This window comes from Mesocricetus auratus, unplaced genomic scaffold (assembly GCF_017639785.1).
Source record: "Mesocricetus auratus isolate SY011 unplaced genomic scaffold, BCM_Maur_2.0 Super-Scaffold_2245, whole genome shotgun sequence".
In the NCBI taxonomy this organism is placed as follows: domain Eukaryota; kingdom Metazoa; phylum Chordata; class Mammalia; order Rodentia; family Cricetidae; genus Mesocricetus; species Mesocricetus auratus.
This window is the reverse complement of record NW_024429180.1, coordinates 4,049,422-4,064,229: the sequence shown is the minus strand read 5'-3', so window position 1 is coordinate 4,064,229 and position 14,808 is coordinate 4,049,422. Positions and strand designations below refer to the sequence as shown.

Here is a 14,808-nt window from a genome sequence, read left to right as displayed (position 1 = left end):
AATGGTTTAGGGTTTGTCTTGACAATGAGAAATGTCTGCTCCTGGCAGCACCAATTACGTCTGAGAGGAAGATGGGCATCGAAGAAACTCGTTATAAAGTTTGCTTTCAACATGGCAAGATTAGCCATTTGGGCAAGAAACTGCTCTTGCCTAGATTGTTTGACTGTTGTTGTATCATCTGGACATGCAGGACCTACAGGAAAGTGAATGCTGAACTCAGTCTTACAGGGTTCCTGCTTCATGGAAGAGTCCGCGAGACTTTCTGCAGGACAAAGAAAAATGAATGATAGACTTCCAGTGCAGATGGACAGTTTGAAATTTCCTGCTCTGCTGAGAAGTGTTCCAGACACATTGTGGCCTATGGGCTGAAGATGGATGCCCCAACGTTACAGAGGAACTTCGGGTGACTGTCCAGGCAGTAAGATGTCTCTGTCAATCCTAGTGTTTATATATTATCCTTCTGTGGTCTTTGATGGAGTTGAAGACAGATAGTTATAATTATAGTTTTCCTTAGTTATGATAAAAGATAAGCTACATATGGAACTTTGGACTCACAAGGATGGGATGGATGATATTTTCTTTAAATCTTGCTAAAATATTGTAACTATGTTCATATTTGATAACTGTTCTGTTATATACAATTTGACTGTGTTAAAGTTAAGACCTTTCTTTTTGTTTAAACAGAAAAGAGGAGATGTTGTGGAAGTCCTGTGTATATGTCAATAAATTACTGCTGGCCAATAGGAATCTAGATAGGTGGGGCTAGGAGTCCAGGAGGATTCTGGGAAGGAGAAAGACAAGGGGTCAACATGTAACGCCATTGGGGGTAGGAAGCCTGGAACTATTCTCCGGTAAGAGACATACTTAGATTAACAATTATGGGGTAATTACTTAAAGCAGAGCTAGCCAGTAAGAGACAAACAAGGCCAGCAGCTTCATAATGAATATAGCCTCCTGTGTGTTGGCTTTATTGACGCTGTAACGATACGCGACACACAATTACTGAAAATAAGGCTAAGTATTTTATATAGAAAATTACTCACAAGATACCAAACCCCGAGAAGCCCAGCAGATCTCCGCTAGCGACTGGACCGGAAGCCGAACTCCAGGAAAAGAGAGCGAGACTTCCTGTGCGCTGTCTTTTATGCCTTCCCCCGTAACGCCCCTAGCCATGCCCAAAAGTGGGCTTGGCTAGTGACGTAGTTCCGCCTACGTACCTATACGTCTTTACGTCCAGCCGTATACGTCTTTAGTCCTGCCTAAAGTGGGTGTGGTTAGCGGTGTGGTAAACCGCCCTTTTATTACCTCATCTGAATGCGCCTCTAGTAAGTCACATGTTTAATGGCAGCATAGACTTAGTAAGTCACATGTTTAATGGCGGCATCAGACTTCCTCCTACAGAGGCTGATGCTGTTGGCCTAAACACCACATTCTTTTCCTAGAAATTATTCAGATTCGGAGCCCTACGATGGCGGCCCATCATCGTTTTCCTGGAGGAGAGATACAAAGTCAACCGCTAAATGGAAATGGAAGAGAAAGGGGGAAGGGGAAGAAAAATGAAGAGGAGGGGAGAGGAGGGAGGGGAAGGGGAAGGGAGGGGAAGGGAGGGAGGGGAGGAGAGGGAAAGGAATAGGAGGAGAGGGTAAGGGGAGGGAAAGGAAGGAGAGGAGAGAGGAGGGGAGGAAGAGGAGGGAGAGGAAGAGGAGGGGAGGGAAGGAAAAGGGATCAGAGGGAAGGGGAAGGGAAGGGAGCAGGAACCAGTTGTGCACCTCAGGAACCACCTCTGAGCTCTACGTGTTGTTAAAATGTCTAGGCTTACTCAGTAACGAGACACAGACCGTGAGTCAGCGTCCCACGTGGAGTTTTATTGGTGGACAGGGAAGGGAAAGGGGGTGAGGGGTAACCAACCTGTGCAGAGCTGAGAGAGGGAGGTAAGATAAGAGAGAGAGAGAGAGAGAGAGAGAGAGAGAGAGAGAGAGAGAGAGAGAGAGAGAAGTAAGAGAGGAAGAGAGTAAAGAGAGGATGAGATGATGAGAGTAAGACAGAGAGTAAGCAGGCAGGGCTCAGTCCTTTAAAGGGGTCCTTTGCACCCGCGTGGTTCTCACAGATCTCTGGGCTGGCCAAGGTGCTGCCTGAGTGCATGCTGCCAGGTAACAGGGCAGGCCAGCGTTTCACTAAGGGTCTGCAATCGTCTGAGAAGCCTTGAGCGCTCTGAGGCCTGAGCTCTCAGACCAGCTAGCCCAGAGGCACTGTGGACATTCCTCCTCACTCCTTCCTCCTCCCTTCCTTCCTACTTCCTACTTCCTCTTTCCTCCCTTCCTTCTTCCTTCCTTTGTCCTTCCTACTTCCTACTTCCTCTTTCCTTCCTTCCTTCTTCCTCCTTTCTTCCTTTGTCCTTCCTACTTCCTTCCTTCTTCCTCCTTCCTTCCTTTGTCCTTCCTATTTCCTTCCTTCTTCCTCCTTTTCTTCCTTCCTCCTCTCCTTTGTCTCCCTTTCCTCTCCAAATTTCCCTTTTATCCTGACTTTAGCCTACCCTACAGTCCCTCAACACATTTGCAATCACAAACCACCCCGGTTATTCCTACGAAGAAGCCACAGCCGATCCTGGGTGCTGCTCTCCTGATCCAGCCTGCTGGTGAGTTCAGCCAGAGAGAGGGATCCCAGCCAGGCACTCCTCCGGGGAACTTGTAGCTGGAGGTACACTGGTAAGCCAGGGCCTGAAGCCTTCTGTCCCGGCAGCCGGCTGTGCTCCCCAGCAGGCCAGTGTTGTGCTCCCCCCGGCCCCCCACACACACACCCAAGCTGCCCACTGCCTGACCACTGCTTGCTTACACTTCTACCCAGGGAATAGATTTCCTTTTCCTTTTCACAACTTCTCTTTATGACAAGCAGAATTCCCAAAGAGGGAATCAAAATCTTTCTGTCGCATCCGTGTGTCATAAAGGAGACTGGAAGCTGAAAACAGGAAAAAAAGAGAGAGGGGGTCTAGAAACCAAATGGAAAATGCTCATTTTTAGGTGAGTTGACCAATCACAGGCCCCCGGGGTAGCGTCCGCACGCTCTGCCTGTTACTTCAAAGGCCTCCTCCCAGGTCTTAGTATAAGTGAGGACAACAAGAGAAGCAGGAGGGCAAAGGGAAAACTCCCCTCTCCTTTTCTCCTGGAAATTCTGACAATAGCTGGGAGGGCTCTGGGTGAGCAAACTATCCTTGGAGGAGTTAAAAACACACAACTATCTCAAGGCTGCGAAGCAAATCTCTGCTCTCAACAACCTTGGGTAGACCGACCCTGGGACATCCAAATCATTTCCGTTGGAGGGAAATGTTGGAGCAAGGCTGAACTGTGCTGTTTCTGAACAAAGGAAGAAAACAGCAATTGTTTTGCCAAGCTGTGTTTCTATGAACAAAAGCCACTAGAAGACTTTCCGCGCCTGAACCTCTTTGCGGACTATTCAAGAGGGGACCCCATTGCTTATTTGCTGATTCTGTGTGGCTGGGGCGTTTTCAAAAGGGCTCCAGAAAAAGAAAGAAAGAAAGAAAAGACTTCCAAATGGAGGAGCACACAGCGGCGTTCGAAAGCTACAGGAATCCAGGCCAAGTGTGATACTTTGTGATACTCACAAATTTGGGTCACTCTCTCAATTAGTTCAGCTCCTCATCTGTGTGAGTACAGAAACAAAAGCTACTTGGAGCCCTTGCAGGTTGGCAGAGCATCTCAAAATACCCTCCTAAAGAGGCAGCGCTGTAAATTCAAAACAGACTGCCAAAATAAACTCAGCAGGGCAGCTCTCCGGGAGACCACCGAGCCAGGCCCAGCCGCCAGGTCTAGGTGTTGGAAGTGTCTCTGCCCTTGATGGCTGCAACCCTGCCTTCTCTGAGCCTGCGGGTCCCAGGGAGAAATCCATCATGCTGAAATATCACTGGGTGGTTCTCTCTCCAGATTCAGGCTTTCGCCAGGCCCTTTCCCTCCCCTGCAGGCAGCTAGGGCTGGCCAGCCGGCCTGCTGGGGATGGAGGGCAGTTCGGGTGTCTGCTGATTCCACAGCCAGTGAGGCTGGGAAGGCTAACCTTCTGAAGTGTGAAGCCTCCCAACTTTCATCCTGGCTGTCTGTCGTCTGACCCCAGTGGACAAGACCAGTTCTCCCAGAACTAAATCCAAATTCTGTTGGGTTTGCCTCGGCTGGTTCTGCCTCCAGGGCAAACTTCCAAGTTTGGGAATGTGAGCTTGGAGTGGGCATTCTGGACTTTTGTTGTTGTTGTTTTTTTGTTTTGTTTTGTTTTTGTCTGTTTGTTTTCAGCTAATTCGCACGCACAACTCCGTCAAGAGGAGCCTCCTGTAAATTCTAAGTTGTGTGTGTGTGCCCCGTCAACTTGTAGTGATGGTGACTCATCCTTCTTCACGCCATTATGTAACTGTACACTTACAAGAAGGACTCCAAGCCTCTGCCCCCACAAGAAAGGTCCACAACCATCTCTGGTCCCCCATAAGGGTTCATACCTCCCCTCCCACCTGTCCTGGACCGTCTATGGAGAAGGAGAGACAGTGACCAACTTGTTCTCCACCGCCTAGGAAGGTCAGGGTTGTCACCCACAGTTCTGTGTTCAAGGCTTGAGCAGGCTTCGGGTGCTGAGGCTGTGACCACAACATGTGAGTTCCGCCGTGGAACCTTCCTGCTCCAGGAGAAAAGTCTGTAACACTCTGGGCCTGAAGGCCAGATGTCTGCTCTGACCCAGAGAACAAAGCACTCTCCACCAAGTGTCTTCGTGACCCAGTGTAAAGGAGTCCCCTCCGGGCCAACAGAGGCCAGTCTGGCAGGAGGAAGGTTTCCCACTCTGCTGCACTATGATGAGCATGAGGCCAGGCGTGGCTGTTCCAGAGAAAAACACAGGCTTTGGAGCTCACCGACAACTGATTCATCCCACTTCTAGGGAGGAAGATGTTTAGTTTTCCTCAACTGTGGTTCTCTGGTCGCTAAAGCAAGATTAGGAGTCTGAGCATCACAATGCTGGGTTGCATTTTCCGTATCACAAGGGCGTCACTAAAATTGCTGTTGCCCAGTAGGGTGGCTGGAGACAACAGCAATATAGCTCATTTTAGAAGAAGAAAAAGGAGGAGGAGGAGGGGAAGAAGGGGAGGAAGAGGAAGAAGGGGAAGAAGGGAAAGAAAGATTTTGCCTGTTCTCATCACAAAGAAGTGATAAATGTTTGGGAAGGGATTTTAACCTGACTCTAACACTATGCAATGAATTATATGCATGCCTCAGAACACTGCAGGGCATCATACCGATAGGAGCCATTTTTACGTCACCATTAAAAATACATTTAACTTTTCCAGAGCCCATCGAGTTCAATTGCTTCTCTTAGAAGTGAGTGTAAGACTTGACCAGGCTTGTACCCCCAGCCCTCCCGGCACACTTCCCTGCTTTGGTTTTTGATCTTTTATTCTCCAGATATTCACTGGAGGAAAGGACTTCCACAGTAATCAGTTCCCAGTTTTGTGTCAAGGAATTTTCTCGTTCTTCAAACTTTGATGTAAATGGAAAACTGGAATTCTGTTGCACACAGACATCGTTTGTGGACCCAAGAACTCTGCCATCATCTCCAGACCCCTCTCAATAGGGTTGAGAAGGGACATCCACACGTCGTGAGAAGCACGCAAAGCCCCTTGAGTTCATATCCAGTTGAAGAAAACTAGTGTCATGGCCCCCTCCTCTTTTGTAAGAGGACTCAGGAAATGGCTGGGCAATGGGTCTCAGCCATCACCCTAACTAGAAATTATTCAACCATGTGCTAATTTATTCAAACTTTAAAAACAAAACAAAACAAAAACCCTTGCTGGACATTCCGAATTCAGATAGGGAAGGCACAGCCCTTCCTCTCATGGAGTTTGTCTTCGATATGGATAAACTATAAGCTTTATCGTATTGCTCTCCCAGGGCTTAGAGCAGGAGGTTTGCTCTGTGTTGATGCAAGCAATGATGAACACAGAGTATGGACTACACAGGGAAGGAGACTAGCGTCCAAGTGGAGAGGATCCCACAGCACACCCGCACACAGACCTTTGTTCGTGGATAAGAAGACAAGAAGCCCAGAGAATTTGAATGACTCATTCAAATTCTTCCAGCTAATCGGTACCAGGTTAAACTCCTAACTCTTCCGTCTCCCAGTCCCAAACGCCCCTGGCACGTTGAGAATACTGGTGACTATGCAACATTTATAAGGATTTATGAGATCTGCTTCTTCTTTTTTTTTTTTTTCCTAAACCTGTGGTTAAATGAGTGGGATTTGCCAGCGTGGTGCTGTTTGGAGGTAACACAGCTAGCATTCAGCATTGTAACCTCCGAACACAGAGGCTTCTCTGCTTCGCTGGAAGCTACCTTGCCTCTTTGGAACAGCGCCTTCATGTGTGCCGAGGACTCTGGCTGTACTCAGTGTCACCGCCCCGGCTCCCACGCCGCAGACCACGATGGCACCTCCCGGGGTTCATTTGTCCCAGTGGGAGCGTGATGACGTCTACAAGTCTGAACAGCACTTTGTTTCAGCGTGCAAACTTCTCTCTGCCATGTACCCAAAGCCACCGACCGTATCTGTTTTTCGAGCATACTTACTGGAGTCTCTCCCAAAGAACCCAGTTACGCTGGCCCAAGTACGGCCAGCACGGCCGGCCTGTCAGCGCTACTGAAAACAGCACCACGGGCATCTGCCCGTGAACACAAAGGATGCTGGCCACGTCTGAAAGTGAGTGCTCGTCCTGTAAGGCTGGAACTTGGGCTGCTCCCGGGTTCCCCAAGTGCCCACTGTAGAAGAGCAGGAGAAGACGTGTTCCCAGGAGAGCTGCTTGAGGAGAGCTGTGTCTAGTCCTTTGATCCCCGGGCTCAAAACAAGAGCCGTGTAGTAAATCCCATTTCTGGTAGCAATACGTCTAACAATGCGACTTTGAAGAGGCAACTACGGATCAGGAATAAAGGACCTGTATATGCCCTGTATTTCTGAAGCTTACCTTCCCACAATGTACTCTACACACCAGACGATGGCATATAGCAACAGAATTTCTAGATAAAACCAGGTTGGGGATGTTAAAACAAACACCAATCCACCCACATGCACATACATATGCACAGGGGCAGGGGAGGGGGGAGGGGAAGGGGGAAGGGGGCTGGGGGGAGGGTGCATGTGCACACTCACACACACACACATATACACACGCACACGCACACATTCGTACATACCCCAAAGTGGCCCAGAAATAACAGGAAGAGCTAGAATGGCTGTAAAACTCCCTGTGCTTATTGTGACATGCCTGAACTGGAATTTCCCAGAGAGTCTGGGATCTCTGGTCTGTGAAACTATGTACTTAGCTGCTCAGTTGGAAGACCTGCTGCTGCATGGCAAGCGTATCCCCTAATACATAAATAAGAGAGGATGGAGTTTTCCTACTGATCTAGACTTGGATATTTTAGCTACCACGCACCGATTTATCTTCCACAGGCATGTTTCAGATCGTGCCGAAGTAGCCAAGCCTCTCCTCCGTTGACAAAAAAATAAAGTCTACTCCATGCGGCTGGATCCAAGCCCACTGAGATTTTCCGTCAAGAGCAAAAATACCTCGTGTGTACCGAAAGCAGTTGGGAGGAATCGGCTGTGTTTTTCTGTACTGCCTACCACCGTTAGCACATGGCTCTCAGTCAGCCTGTTTTCATTGGTGTCCTGGGTGTGGGTCACCTAGAAGGCACAAAGCCTGTCCCTTCTGGACCGTAGTTCTAAATGCATTGCGTGCCCCGTGGCCTAGTCCTTTCACACACAGAGTGCTGAAGATGTCACCCAACCCCTCATTCTACCAGATGTCCAGGAAAGTTTAGTTCCTAGCTGACGGTACGTGGGCTATGGTGTTGGCGACCGAGAATTCGAAGGTGAGTAACGCAAACCTTCGTAATCAGAGAATTGTATCTCAGCGTCCGTGGATGTGAATACGTGCAGACCAGGGCAAAGGTCAAGTGCGTTGGCAATGGCCTTTCTTACCACTCTGCTGCACACCCAAGAAAGGGGTGAGGCGCGTGGCTTTCTTCGTGACTGACAGCTCTTGGCGAGCCGTCTGAATTCTACTCTGAGCAAGTGCGATACACCAAAGGGCTTTGTGGGAGATGAGACATTTTAGTGGGCCTAATATTGACGAGTAGGCAGACAAAAAAAAAAAAACCAGAAGGGCATTGCAGGGAGTAACCTAAGCGGGTATGATGGCGGAGACTGGAATAAACAGTATTGGAATTCAGGAACTGAGAGGAAGCAGAGGAGATACAGCTCCAGACAGGATTTATAAGCCAGGAAGGATGTGGCTTCCCAGACACGTGGGGCTATTTGAGATGTGTCCCGCTAGTGACCTGAGAGTCCTCAAGGGCTTTCAAATGTATCAGTCATTTGTATTTTTTTTTGATTTTACGAAACAGGGTTTCTCTGTATTGTTTTGGAGGCTGTCGGTCCAGCCCGGCCTCGAACTCACAGAGATCCGCCTGCCTCTGCCTCCCGAGTGCTGGGATTAAAGGCGTGGGCCACCACCACCTGGCTTCATTTGTCGTTTTTAGAGTTGCTCTGGAGTCAGTGTTGAAAACCTTGGAGAGGAGAACAGGAGGGGAGGTCACATTAGTTAGGCACCTGTAGGAAGAGTCCAACAGAGACAGTAAGAGAAATCCGACTTCCACTGAGGAGGCAAACACTTGCATGCCACGTCTCAGGAGGGAGCTAACAGATCCAGGTGTTTCCATGCAAAGATAAACTATCTAAAATGTTACGGGTGGATGTCATTTAACCAGGACAGAGAACCCAGAAGGAATGTATGCCTGGGTGCAGACAATGAGTTCAGTGTTAAAATGTTGCAAGTGGATGTCATTTAACCAGGACAGAGAACCCAGAAGGAATGTATGCCTGGGTGCAGACAATGAGTTCAGCTTGAGGGTGTGTTGAGTCTGCTATCAGGACCACCAGCACAATCGCAGAAAGATATTTGTAGCTCAGGAGACAAATTTGGCCCACCAGAAGAAAAGCAATTTCAGCCCTCGGTGTTTCAGGCATGTGGAAAGGAGTCCCGGGTTCCTTATTTCTTCCTTTCTCTCCACTCTGAAATAGCCCCTGATGAACTTGCCTGGCAATTCGACTTTGTCAAAGCTGTCACTGGGAATCTATTTGGTCCTGGCTGTCAGACTGAATTACCACTCATGTGGCTCTCCACTTGATTACGGCAACTCCGAGAGCTCCTTTCTGAGGCTTCTATCTCTGTTTTCCCGATTGGTCCCAGTTAAAGAATTGAATGGACTTCCCCTGGGCTCTGGCCTTGCATAGCATAGTGAAAGGAACTAACAGGATTCTCTGATCTCCAACTTTCCAGCCATGTGGACCAGCTCAAGTTAGCAGAGCAGGATACCCTTGATTTCCTTATCTTTACAAGCAACTCTAATAATAATAATAATAATAATAATAATAATAAAAAACCCGGAAAGCATGATCCTCTCTGAAGCGGAAATGAGATGGGACAGGAAAATATTCAACATGTTCCGGTCAGTAAATGCTCCACAAGCATTAAATCTATCGACATAGGACTTGCGTGAATCAGAATCTGTTATGAAAATCGGAAGGAAACTCAGACACAGACTCGGACAACCGTGTCAAAGTTGAAAAAGAATGAGCTGGGCCCCGGAGAATAGAAACGTCTTTACCTAAGTCGCATCCACACAGCCAGCTAGTGACTATGTGGGACTTCCCTCACACAGGCTTACCACTTTCCACACCGTTAGGAAGAGCGTCTGGACCCCAGCATGTCACCGCAGCTCTACGGAAGTTCTGTGGGAGACTGTCACCGGAAAGCTGTTAGCTGCCACTCACTTACATAGCAAACTGCCACAACTTAGTGGCTTAAAACACCATGTCTGCTATCTCGGGTGTCTCCAAGCCCTACGTTCCCTCTTGTGCAATTCTGTGGGGTCTGTGAGTCTGAGACCCACGGGCTGAGTCAAGGAGCTTTCTAACCATGCCAGCCTCAAGTCTAGAAGCCATCTTACGCTGTTGGCAGAATTCGTCTGCTCACGATTTTGGGACCAAGGAACCGTTTTTTCTTGTTAGCTGTCAGCAGGGAACCACTCCATGCAAGGTCAGTGCGGTCCACCCTGTCACCACCACCCGCGTTCCTGCATGTCCACGGCACGGTACCCTTCTTCAAAAGCAGCAAAGAATGTCTCTACCTGCAAGCTGGTGAGTGTCTGTACATAGTGTCTGGACAGAATTACAGAAGTGATACCTCGCCACCTGTGAGTTAAAAACACCCCCCCAATTCCCACCCATCCTCGAGAGGAGGCATCACACAGGATCCCACACCAGGAGGGCAGGGGGGGGGCTGTCATAGACGTCTTGGAAGCAGGGCCTCTGCACTGTAGCTGTCACTGCGACTGTCTTAGAACATATCTCGGTCAGTCCGCAGCCCCTTCTAATCACAAGCCAGCACTCTGCCCGCCCTGCGTATAGGAAAGCTGGGTCTGTAAGGGCTCTGAATTAACTGTGTTTGCTGACCCAGGCACACCCGGGAGAGCTCTGGCTAGCCGAAGTGACATATCGACGCGTCAAAGGACACATGCGTATACATACACTTGAAAGATCTGTGTATCTGTGCGTGTGAGTACATCCGTGCGTCTGTGTGCGTCAGTGCCCACGAACGTGTGAGTGGGCATGCGTGTACGTGTCTGTACCGTTAAGAGTCCATCAGGCGGCATTGCCTGGCACTCTGGCAGTTTCCAGAGTGGCTTTTTCCTGAATTGTCGGTACACTCTGTGACATGAGTCATGCTGCCTCTTCATTAGACATCCATCTCCTCCAGCTGAGGCAAAGCAAATATTTGCCCACATCTAACTCCGGCCTTGGCCTTGGCCAACGCCTGTGCCTTCTCCGTGGAGCTCTCCAACACACTGGGGATGTCGACCTGGGGGGGGAGGGGGAGACAGCCCCTCCTTCCTCGGTTCCTCCAAAGACAAGAAGGCTCTTCCCCCCCCCTGCCAGGAATGGTCCAGCCCACTGCTGTCTCAAGAGCCCCTTCTTCAGCACGCTACCTCGGGGACGAACAGAGACCACTAGTGCACAAACCTCACGTCCCCCCCACCCCCGAGTGTGCTAAGATCCCACATCCCACGCAGCTGTCGCCAACCCATGGACCCTTCTCTGTTTTTAGTCTCCACCGCTCCCCAGCCAGGTTCTCTGCACCTGGACAAAGCCAGGCGCCACCGTCGTCCGGCAATGTGCGTCTACCGTCGCCCCCACCACCCACCCACCCGCTGCTGGCCCCCTTTACAGTACCAGCCACAAAGAGTGCAGCTAGCTGCTTCAGCACTCCTCCTCATACTCACTGCCCGGGTACCCTTCCCGGGGGGGGGGGGCAAGCTCTTCATCTGCCTGCCCCAGCCCTGGCCCTCCCCAGTCAGGGTTCCCACCTTAGGCAACCTAGTACTTACAGGTCGAACCAGACTTCCCACCTTAGGCAATCTGCTGCGTTCTGTTTTACAACGTCTGTGCGAGTTTTCCATGAGGTTGTATTGTGTGTGTTTTTCTTGGTGAAATTATAAACCTCTTAAAGATACTATTAACATTTATTCCCCCACACACCCAGTCCCTTTAAGATACCATTATCCCCTTGTTCCTCTCCTCTCTCTCTCTCTCTCTCTCTCTCTCTCTCTCTCTCTCTCTCTCTCTCTCTCTCTCTCTCTCTCTCTCTCTCCCTTTCTCTTTTCACTTCTGCTGATGTTTTAACATCTGGGGCTTAGGGTTGGTCGGCTTATAGTAAGATCTTGGGACCTTTTCTTCCTGTTAGAGGGAAGACAGTAACGTCCATTTTCCTTGGGTTTAAGTGGGGATTGGGATGGGGACCCCATATTGCTATTGATAAAACACTTGTAGGAAATGTGGGAAATCACACGTGTAAAGAAATTGTAGTTCTGTGTGTGCCCAGCACATAGAAAGTACCCAGGTAATGAGAGATACAGAATCTTTCATTGCATATTAAGGCCCAGCTGCGTCTGTTCAATCCAGCAAGGGTTGATCCCTTCCCACAGGCCCAGTGCTGTGTTTGTTGTGATGCCAAGAGAACCGGGAAGTCAGTGATGATGTCACAACCACCAGGCATCCGGGAGTCAACAGACTGGGCGATCAAAATCCCCGAGGAGATGGGCAGGCACTGCTTTTAAATATTGACAAAACCTAAATAAAATTACTTCATCGAAATGTAAAATAAAAAAATGACTTTCGATCAGGGTGACCATCAAAGTCCATTGTGAGAGAAGCGTGGAGCTTACACTACTGCTGTCTTCCATCTCCCCTACTCCACGGAACCCTGTGAGTAGACAGCAGAGGTAGGGTTGTCCTGAAAGACCAAGGACAAAATGGTTCCGGCTGGTAATTTATCATGTGGTGAAGATAGATGTCTTCCGTTCTAATCTTCCAAAGGCGGGGGAAGCCCCTCAACATCTCACTGTCCCTCTCTGCCTGCTCCTTGGAAACTGGGTGATGTCTGGTGATTCAAGAGGCTTCTAAAATTCCCAGAAGCAAGTGTGGTGGCTCACGTCTGTAACACCAGCACTTGGGAGGCCAGGGAAGGCAGGCTGAAGTGAGTGTGAAGGTCAACCTGGCTACCCTGTTCAAAAGTAGATGCAGGCATACATACATGTATTCATACATACATACAACATGCATACATACACGGGATATAAGCTGGGATATTAGAAGATACATAAATACATGTATACATACCATACATACATGGGATCTAAGCTGGGATATTAATTGATATATACATACATACATGACATCTAAGCTGGGATATAGATGGATGATAGATAGATAGATAGATAGATAGATAGATAGATAGATAGATATGATGATGGAGGTCAATACAAGATGAAATATAATATTTTTATTTACCAGAATAAGAACTTACCCACAAAGGATGGAGGGTTAGAAGTGTGTCTGTCTTCCAGAGGAAGGAGAAGAAGAAAGATTCGTTTCTCTTTCTCTTCCTTTTATCCTAAATTTCCTTATCCCTGTCCCTAGATAGATGGATAGATGGATGGATTAATGGATGGTTAGACAGATAGACAGGCAGACAGACAGATGGGATCTAAGCTTGGAAATAGATAGACAGACAGACAGACAGATAGAGTCTAAGCAGAATAGTAAGTGTTGGACTTGTCTTTTCTAGCTAGTCTATGATGTTACAGAACCTGATCCAGCATAAGGAGGTCTCCTGCTCTGATGAGATTCTTCTGAACTAAGAAGTTAAAAATGGGAGTTAAGAAGACTGTCTGAAAGCTGAAGCAAGTGTGCAGTGTTTTCTCTGCTCCCTTTTGTGGGCGGATCAATAAAGCGCTCAGCACTACCCTGGAGTAAAATCTCAATTGGAAGACTCCGCCCCTCCATCTTTCTCTTTGTAGAGAGCATGGTGCCCTATGCTTTGACAGGCCACTCTGGGTTCTGAGAGCCCCAGAGCTCTTCTCTAGAAGGTGCTCACTGGCCAAGCAGCCTGGTGGTGGGTTCTGCGGAGAAAAGAGCCTCCTCCGGGGGACTCGCCCTCTGCCAGGGCCGAAGCCACTCAGTGCCCCATGGCGAATGTCCTTTCTGGCAGTGACCCCTCTGCTCCTGTGCCGTCTCCACACCTCCTTCTGGGCTGGTCATCAGGACCATCGACATCAGTCCGTCTCCTGTAAAACCGTGTGACCTTAAACCTGAGGGATACAGGAAGTGAATGCAAGCCCGCTCAGAGATGGAGAGCCACCTCAAAGCCCTGGGACTCCACACAGCAGGCAGAGGAAAAAGAAAGGTCAATTCTAGAGCTTCAGTAGCAGAGGCTGGAGGCCAGAGAGAGAGACAGAGAGAGAGAGAGAGAGAGAGAGAGAGAGAGAGAGAGAGAGAGAGAGAGAGAGAGAGAGAGAGAGAGAAAGAGGAGGGAGCAAGGGAGGGAGAGAAGGAGAGAGGGAGAGATGGAGGATGGAGGAAGGAAGGGAGGGAGGGAGAGGGGGGGAGGCAGGCAGGCAGGCAATGAGAAAGGCCCCTGTGGGGATTTAATTGAAGAAATCAAGGCGTGGCAGCAGCACAGCCACCTGAATGCGCTGGCCATCCCCCCCCCCCAAGGCCCTTGCTCTGCACTGAACACCTTCACACTGGCTTACTGACAAGCCACATCACGGTGAGACCTTGTCATCTCCCGTTAGTGACGAGGAAGCAAGCCTCAATGGCAACCAAAGGAACACAAATCCCAAAACTAGTCCGCCGGGATTATGGACCCTCGTACTGGAGCCTCTCCCCTCAGACACCTTCAAGCCTCAAGAAAGAGTCTCCAAAATCACTCGCTAGGTTGACCGGCCACCTCTCCAAGTCCCGGAAGGTTTTCACTCTCCTCCTGCCCTCAATCGTTATCCACACGGGCGGGCACTTAAAACAAAAACCCCTGCAGGGAGTTTGTCATGCGGAGGGTCAAAGGGCAAGGGGCTAGCAGAGTTGGTGTCCATCCTGGGATCATCTCCTGATGGACAGCTCTTATGAGTCCTCCTGGGATGTAAGCGTGGAGGAAACCCTCTAGGTCTTTTATAAAGGGGTGTGTGAAAGCCAGCTGTTGGTGGCACAGGCCTTTAATCCCAGCACTCGGGAGGCAGAGGCAAGCGGATCCCCGTGAGTTCGAGGCCAGCCTGGTCTACAAAGCGAGTTCCAGGACAGCCTCCAAAACAATACAGAGAAACCCTGTCTCGAAAAACAAAAACAAAAAATAAATAATAATAATAAAATAAAGGG

The 14,808-nt window shown here is 49.2% G+C and overlaps 1 long non-coding RNA gene across 1 annotated transcript; it reads left to right on the top strand.

Moving 5' to 3' along the window:
* The first annotated feature begins 2,442 nt into the window (after positions 1 to 2,442).
* On the top strand, positions 2,443 to 13,401 carry LOC121137155. The gene is made up of 5 exons (XR_005874397.1): positions 2,443 to 2,635; positions 10,108 to 10,236; positions 10,556 to 10,653; positions 12,081 to 12,360; positions 13,223 to 13,401. It is a non-coding gene; the product is annotated as an uncharacterized LOC121137155 (long non-coding RNA).
* The last annotated feature ends 1,407 nt before the right edge of the window (positions 13,402 to 14,808 follow it).